Below are 9,424 nucleotides of genomic sequence, written 5' to 3'. Positions count from 1 at the left end.
TGCATTTGGGTAGAAAGAAGACTAGTTTTACATAGTTATTAGAAAAACATCATTTATACCCCTATTAAAGTGTATTATATACTATGTTAATTCTTTTAGAGTGATTAATAACACTTTATCTCATAATTTATTATTAAACTAATATTTTCTGTTAATTACACATGAATCACATTAATGAAAATATTCTTACATTCTTCCAATTTATCCATAATGACATTAAACAATTTATGGTTTAATAATAAAATATAATTCGTGAAATAAGACTAAAGTTTTTCTTAAATCAGCAAACATTAATCAATATTGAACAAAAACTCATAAGGATCACAGTGGTTATATGTCATTAAATTGACATAATTTTTTCTATGTATAACTATATAAGTTATATACTTAACATAATCTGTAATGAAAAATATCATAATGGTTCAATGATAATGTCTTTATTAAAGACATATTCTAGTAACATTCTCATAAAATATTCATTCAACTACGTATATGCACAATAACATAACTAATAACATGATAACACACATGTATAAATAAGAAACAAGACATATAAGAGCTTATAGTGTAAACCACATAAGAACACAATATATCATAAAACATTACTAATAATGTCCCTTCTTTTGACATGTTCATTAAATATCTTTGGTGGCAATCCTTTAGTTAATAGATCCATAATCAGAAGGTTGGTGTTACTGTGTTTAATTGACACAGTTTGTTTTTGAACTTCTTCCTTCAATTCCATATGCTTAGCACCCTTGGAATATGTGTCATTTTTAAAGAAGAAAATTATTGCAATATTATCACAAGAAATTTTCAATAGCTTTGCAATACTATCGATAGTCCCAAACCCTAAAATAAAATTCTACAACCATAATCCTTGAACCATGGCCTCAACACATGCCACAAACTCAGCCTCCATAATGGAAGCAACAATAACGGATTACTTCATATTTTTCCATGAAATCAGTTCACCTGCTAATAAAAATAAATGTCCAAAAGTGGACTTTCTGATATCCACATATCCACAAATTTGAATCTAAATAACTTGTGACCTCGAGATCATTAGATCTCCTGTAAGTGAGCGGATTTCAAAATTGAATTAAATTAATGAATTCAATATTAAGATTAAGTTAATTATTAGCTGGCTTTTCTCTATTTGTTTGATTTTGAATTTTTACATGATTGATAATCTTTTCTTACTTGTAAGTATTTCAACACTTTCTTTGCAGTTTTTTAATGGTCTATCTCTAGATTACTTTGATACGTACCCATCATCCCCACAATAAAATTGATGTTTGGTCTAGTACAAGTTTAAACCTACATTGGGCTCCCTACAACCAATGCATAAGGAATTCATTCCATTTGAGTTCATTCTAATTCATTTTTTGGGCATTGCATAAGATTAAATTTATCCTCTTTCTAAATTAAAGCAATACTAGTCGAACGTTTTTTCCATTTGAAATCTTTTTAGAATTTTGTCAATGCATTTTTTCTGAGATAGTTCTAACAATCCTTATAACCTATTACAAAGTATTTATATTCCTATCACATTGGATGTCTTACCCATATCTTTCATTTCAAAATTCTTAGAGAGAAATCTTTTGATTTTGTACATCATACCAAGATCATTGGTGGCCAATAAAATATCATCAACACACATAATAAGAAACATAAATTTGCTATCGTTGACCTTCTCATAGACACACTGATCAACGATGTTCTCTTTAAAACCAAAAGAGGTAATGGTATTATTAAAACTTAAGGTATCATTGTTTAGAAGCTTGTTTAAGTCCGTATATTGACTTCTTAAGTTTACACACCATGTGTTCTTTTCCTTCAACTATGATATATTCAGGTTATTCTATATATATCTCTTCTTCTAAGTTCCTATTAAGAAAAACAATTTTGAAATTCATTAGGTGTAACTCTAAATCATAATGATCCACTATTGTTATGAAAATTCTAAATGAATCCTTTTTAGAAATTGAAGAAAATGTTTCTTTGTAGTCGATTTCGTCTTTTTGAGTAAATCCTTTGGCTACAGGTTTAGCCTTATACCTTTTAATATTACCTTTCGAATCTTGTTTGGCTTTGAAAATCCAATTACATCTAACATTTTTACAATCTTCAGGTAATACTACAAGGTCCTAGACTTCATTAAAGGACACTGAATTTAATTCCTCTTTCATGGCTTTTAACCATTTTTTAGAATTGACACTTTCCATCGATTGTGAAAACGAAATTAGGTCTTCGTCAATTCCTAAATCATAATCAAATTCTTATAGATAAACTACATGTTCATTCAAAATGGCTGATCTCCTTACTCTTTGAGATCTTCTTAATGTTATTTCTTGTTGTTGAAATACTAGAGATTCATTGATGATTTGTTCTTATGTGTTGCTTAAATGTTTTACAACCAAGTAGAAGTTGTAGGTAAAAGAGATTGAACCTTAACTTGGATTTCTACTTTACGTGGTTCCACACTTTGACTAATCTTACAATTTTCAATGAATCTAACATTCCCAATATATATTATTTTTATACTATGGTTAGGACAGTAAAATCCATAACCTTCTAATTTTTCTAGATAACCAATAAAAAAACCACTGATTGTTCTTGAATCTAGTTTCTTTTTATGTATATCATAAATCTTTATTTCTGCTAGGCAACTCTAAACATATAGGTGCTGTAAACTAGGCTTCTTTCCAATCCATAGTTCAAAAAGGGGGTTTTTGAAACAACCTTACTAGGAACCTCGTTTAATAAATATTTAATAGTCTTTAGTGCATATATCCACAATGATAAGGGTAAAGATGAATTATTTATTATACTTTTAACCATATCTATCAGGGTATGATTATGTCTTTTTGTAACATCATTTTGTTTCAACATACTAGACATTGTGTATTGAGTACATATGTCATGTTTTTCAAGGAACTTAGCAAATGGACCAAGGTTTTGTCTTGATTCATCATATCTTCTATAATGCTCACCATTTCTATCAGATCTAATAATTTTCACTTTTCTGTCAAGTTGCCTTTCAACCTTATTTATAAATACCTTTAAGGTATTTCCTAATTGAGATTTTTCATGTAGGAAATAGATATAGCCATAATGTGAAAAATCATTTATAAAAGTGATAAAATATTTTTCTTTTCCCAAAGATTTATTATTAAAAGGTCCTCATATGTTGGTGTGAATTATTTCCACAAATAAACCAAAAGCAAGAAGAACAAAGCCTTAGACTAAGCACATCTTATATTTCTATCTTAACATAGGCTAGATATAGTACAAGATGGCCAAACTTTACAAGAGCATTAAAATAACCTACTAAAGAACAACTGAAACCTGTACAATTGCAACACATAAACACCTATTTAGTACCAACTCAAGTGTTGGGCTTTTAGGTTCTTTCCTATGTAAAGAAATCCAAATTTTTTTAATGAAAAAACCTGACCCATTATATTCATAAATTAGGTCAAAATAAGGGTTCAACATATACATATAAATAACACACTGAAATTAGAAAAAGAAAAGAATAGAGAATAGAAGAAAGACGTTGTCTTGGGTTTTTAGTGTGCGTTTATGGTAGATTTTTGTTCTCTTAATTTCACCATTTGATCACTTTGATTTTTGGACTGCTAATAGAAGACTTATCGTTCTTTATTCTAAACTGTGGAGTTCACAGTTTGATTTTCAAATAAGTAGTTATCTATGCTAAAATGTGATTAGTTGTCTAGTGCAATTCTTTTTAGACGGCTCTTGGAAAAATATCTTTTACTCCTTCGTCTACCATTGAATTGCTCTAATATTTTGACAGTATTTTAGTCATATTTGGTGTTACATTTTTTATGGTGGAGATTTGTTTTTATGCTTATAATGTGAGATATATACTTTTGAGTTTGTTGTGATATTTTTTATTTTCTATTGTTGTGTTATTTTTTTACTTTGTTACTTTGGAGAGTTGTGTACTCATTCGTAAGCTAAAAAGAGTGTACTATTTTTTTTATATAGTGGATAGGTAGGCAAGGCCTCATGGTTTTACTCTTTACATTGAAGAAGTTTCTACGTTAAATTATGGTATTCTTTTATACTATATTTACTTTTGATTGTTTGGTGTGATAGAATCATATTTTGGTTGATTGTTTGCTATCATATAGTTCAATCAAGTAGAGGAGAGTTTGATTTTGGTTATGTTAGTTTGATTGTTTTTTTCCCAACATGTGGTATCAAAGTGTTGGTTTCTATTATAATTAATTGACTTGATTGAATGATGAAGTTGAACTTCAACAAGATGATTGTTTGAATGGCACTAATTATCATATATGGAAGAATAAGATGAAAAATCTTTTGTTTGTAAAAATGTTGCATCTTCTAGTATTTACTTTTGAGTAGCCTGAGTTTAAAAGTGATTTAAAGTGGGTATTTGAGTATGAACAAATGTGTAGTTTCATTAGACAATATGTTGATGATAATGTTTACAACCATATTTGTAATGAGGCATATGCTCGTTCTTTGTGGAATAAACTTCAATCATTGTATACTTCAAAATTAGGTAATAAAAAGTTGTTTGTTTTTTTAAGAAGATGATGTAATGGAAATATATTGAAGGAACCTTTGTGGTAGATTACTTGAATGAGTTTCAAGGGATTGTTGATCAATTTTCTAGTATGAATCGGTGATCAATTATCTAGCATGAATATTTGATGATGAAGTTTTTGGGTTGTGGCTACTTGCGACTCTTTCTGATAGTTACAAAACTTTTCGTGTTTTACTTACCAATTCAACTCCAAGTGAGGTTGTTTCCATGGAATCTATCAAGGGTGTTATTTTAAATAAGGACGTGAGAAAAAAGTCTCAGGGTTTGTCATCGTAGTAAGATGTTCTAATTTCTAAAAATAGAGGAATAAATAAACAAAAAAATTAGACTTTCAGAGATAAGAGTCGAAACAACTCAAGATCAAAGTACAAGAATTTTAAGTGTCATCATTGTGGCAAAAAGGGCAATATCAAAAAATTTTGCTACAAACGGAAAAGAAAGAGCAAAAGCAATAAAGGTGATGATAAGCAAGAAAAGAATAATACAAAGAATAATAACCCAGTTGCTACTATTGGATCTAATGATCTCATTATTGTTTATAATGAGAATGTGGTTAATGTTACTTCCCAAGAGATTACTTAGGTGATAAATAGTAGTGTTTTTTTCATGTTACATCTTAGAAGGAATTTTTCATATATTATACTTTTGGTGACTTTGGCATGTTAAGGATAGGCAATAATGGTTAAACACATGTTATTAGTACAAGAGATGTTTACTTGGAAACTAGCATTAGGACACAGTTGATATTTAGGGATATGTAACATGTACTTGAGATCTATTTGAATCTGATTTCTACTAGTAAGCTTGATGATGAGAGTTATTACAACATTTTTAGTGAGGGTTAATGGAAGCTCAACAAAGGTTCTTTTATTATGGCTAGTGTAAGAAATCTTTTAGTTTATACTTAATGCAAGCTTTTATTGCTAAAGGCATAATGAATGTGACAAAAGATGAAAATTTGTCAAGATTATGACATCGGAGGCTTAGTCACATAAGTGAAAAAATGTTTGACTGTTTGGCAAAAAAGAATCTACTACCCAAAGTGAAAAGTCTAAGGTTGGATAAGTGTGCATATTGTTTGGTTAGGACACAAAGAAGGGTCTCATGCAAGAGTCATCCACCTTATAAGAAATTTTATTTGTCGAGCTTGTTTATTCAGATGTTTCTGGTCCATTGAAGGAAAAGTCATATGGTAGTGCATTATATTTTGTCACCTTTATTGATGATTGTTTGAGAAAGGTATAAGTTTATGATTGATGTGTTTGAGAAAGATAAAAGCCCAGGTACTTGATGTGTTCAAGTAGTTTCAGGCATCAGTACATAAACAAACAAGAAAGAAACTAAAATACATTTAATCTAATAATGATGGTGAATATAGGGGTCCATTTGATGAGTATTATCAATCACAGGGTATTAGACATCAAAGGCTACCTCTTAAGACTCCTCAATTAAATGGCATGACAGAAAGAATGCACATAACACTTATTAAGAGGGTTAGATGTTTGCTTTCAAAGGTAAAGTTACCACGGTCTTTTTAGGATGAAGCTTTGAATATATTTTCACATGTGATTAATTTATCTTTTACTGCTTCTTTGGAATGTGATGTCCTTAACAAAGTTTGGTTTAACAAGAATGTTTCTTATGATCACTTCTGTGTTTTTTATTGTAAGACATTTATGCATATTCCAAAAGATAAAAGGTCAAAGCTAGATGCCAAGACTCGCCAATGCATTTTTCTTGGTTATAGTTTAGTACCAGTTATATGATCTATTTGAGAAAAAGCTCATTAGAAGCGAAGATGTGATATTTGTTAAGGATCAAATTGTCAAAGACATTAAGAAGGTAGACAATATAGTTCTTTAAGACAGTGACAAACTAGTTAATGTTTGATCTGACTACCTCAACATCTTCACATAGTTCGGTTAATGATGGCATTGAGCATGGTACACATGATGATGCCCATGCAGATAATTTGGATGTTCCTATAGGTGATATTGATGATTTGCAATATGCACCTATAGTTCCTCTAGCCTATTCATTTCAAAGGTCAACTAGACAAAGGATACCATCTACGAGATATTCTTTTAATGAGTATATGCTTCTTACTAATGAAGGAGAACTAGAGTATTATGAAAAGGCAATGAAGAGTGAGTAGAAGTAGTATTGGATTGATGCTTGGAATGATGAGATGAAATCCCTATATGACAACAACACATTTGAGTTAGTAAAGATTTTTCAAGATAAAAGAGCTTTGAATAACCAATGGGTTTATAGGTTGAAGTAAGATACAAATAGTTCAGTTCCACGGTACAAAACTAGATTGGTTTTCAAAGGCTTTAGTCAAAAGAAAGCAATTGATTTTAAGGAAATCTTTTCTCTAGTTATAAAAATGTTTTTCATCAAAGTTGTTTTGAGTTTAGCTTTTAGTCTTGATTTAAAGATTGAACAGATGGATGTGAAGACTGCTTTTCTTCATGGTGATTTAGAAGAAGAAATTTACATGGAGTAGTTTGAAGGTTTTTAGGCGCTAGAAAAAGAGAACTATGTCTATAAGTTGAAAACAAGTATGTATGGCTTAAAATAGGTACTGAGACAATGGTACAAGAAGTTTCATTTTGTTATAGGGGGGCAAGGCCTTGTAAAGAGTATTTGTGATCATTGTGTTTTTGTGTAGAAGTTCTCCGATGATGATTTTATCATATTGTTGCTATATGTTGATGACATGATAATTGTTAATCATAGCACTTCTCGTGTTGATAAGTTGAAGCATGAGTTAAGTAAGTCTTTTGCCATGAAGGACTTAGAGCCAACAAAACAAATTCTTAGCATGCTTCAAAGATTCAACATGGACAAGTCAAAGCCAGTAAGCATTATTTTTGCTACTTATTTTAAGTTGAGTACTAGTAAGAATCCTTCCACAAAGAAAGAAAAAAAAGATATTCAAAAAGTTCCTTATGTTTTAGCAGTTGGTAGTTTGATGTATGCGATAGTTTGCACATGTCCAAATATAGTTCATGTTGTTGGTATAGTTGGTTGATTCCTCTCCAATCTTGGTAAGAAACATTAGAAGGCAGTGAAGTGGCTCATGAGATATCTCCAAGACACTTTTGATTTGAAGCTTTGCTTTAGAAGTAAGAAGCCAATTCTTGTTGGGTATACAGATTTAGATATGATAAGGTTATTAACTTTAGGAAGTCCACTTTTGGTTATTTGATTACTTTTCATAGGTGGAGTCGTCTCTTGACTGTTGAGATTATATAAAGGTGTTGCATTGTCTACTATTGAATCAGAATTTATTGTTATAACTAAAGCATGTAAGGAGATGTTATGAATGCAAAGATTCCTGCAAGAGCTTGGTTTCACATAGAAGAGATATATGTTGCTTTATGATAGTCAAAACGCTATTCATTTTGGTAAGAATTCAACTTTTCATGCGAGGTCAAAACTGATTGATATAAGGTCATATTGGATACATAATGTCCTTAATAAAAAGTTGATTGAATTTTACAAGATTCACATTGATGATAATGGTTCCAACATGTTGACGAAGTCACTACTAAGAAGGAAGTTTGAGACTTGTCATGTGATCATCAAATTGGCGTCTTTCTCCACATAGTTGAGAAAAGAAGAATTGTTAGGCTTTTAGGTCTTTTCTTATGTGGAGAAACCCAAATTTTTTTAATGAAAAAGTTCGACCCACTATATTTATAAATTAGGTCAAAACAAAGGTTTAACATATACATATAAATAACACACTAAATTCGAAAAAAAAAAGAGAAGATAAAAGAGGAGAAAAACACCATCTTCGGTTTTTAGTGCATATTTATGGAAGATTTTTGTTTTCTCTTAATTTCATCGTTAGATCACTCTGATTTTTAGATTATTGGTAGAAGACTTATTGTTCTTCATTTTGAATAGTGGAGATCGTAGTTTGATTGTCAAGTAAGCAATTATCTATATTCAAACTTGATTGGTTGTTTGTTGTAATTTTGTTAGTTTGATTGTTTTCTTCCCAACACTAAGGAGACTAAAATTAACACAACAACAACCCTTGAACCAATACAAAACATACCAAAGATTCAAGATAAAGAGCAAGAGCTAGCCTAAAATGGATGCTAAATTAAGACTTTGTAAGGAAAACCAACCAATTGAGCAAGCATTCTACTAAATTTGGAGATAAATTTGGGTGTCTTAAGGTTTGCTTGCTATGGTTATAGTTGTTGTACCAAAATCCTTTGGCTTTTCAATTTTAGTGTAATGCACTTTTGTTTCTTCAACATTGGCAGCCTAATCTTTATCCAATTGTACATCTTCCATAATTTCATCAACAAATATTGTTGTTTTGAGTTGAAGTCCTAGAATCCTAAACTCTGGAGTGAGGAGGCATGTGGAAAGACAAGTGTTTGACATCAAAAGGGTTTAATTAATTTCCTAACTACCTGAACTTTAAGAGAGAAAAAAAAAGGTTAATTACAAAATGAACTCGAAAACTCTCTACTCTTCCTCATATTCAGAAGAACCAAGGTCAGTGTGGCTAAAGAACCACAAAAGGAACCACCATCGTAGTCTGAACAAGTCTCCAAGATTTTCACTAATAGGCTACTTGGAGGAGTTGAATCTTTCTTCTCCAAATCTTCATTTATCACATTGAACTTCTCTATGGAATAATCCTAATCAAAGAATCTAGTATTTCAGTACACTTTCGATTGTAAAAAAGAAATATATATTTGGCAATTTCAATTAAGAAAATTGAAAAGGTAATTTATACTTGCTATCTAAATGTATGAAGTTGTGGGTTCTTTCTTTTTGATAACCATCCTT

This window comes from Mangifera indica, chromosome 16, assembly GCF_011075055.1.
Source record: "Mangifera indica cultivar Alphonso chromosome 16, CATAS_Mindica_2.1, whole genome shotgun sequence".
In the NCBI taxonomy this organism is placed as follows: domain Eukaryota; kingdom Viridiplantae; phylum Streptophyta; class Magnoliopsida; order Sapindales; family Anacardiaceae; genus Mangifera; species Mangifera indica.
Note: the sequence above shows the minus strand (reverse complement) of the source record.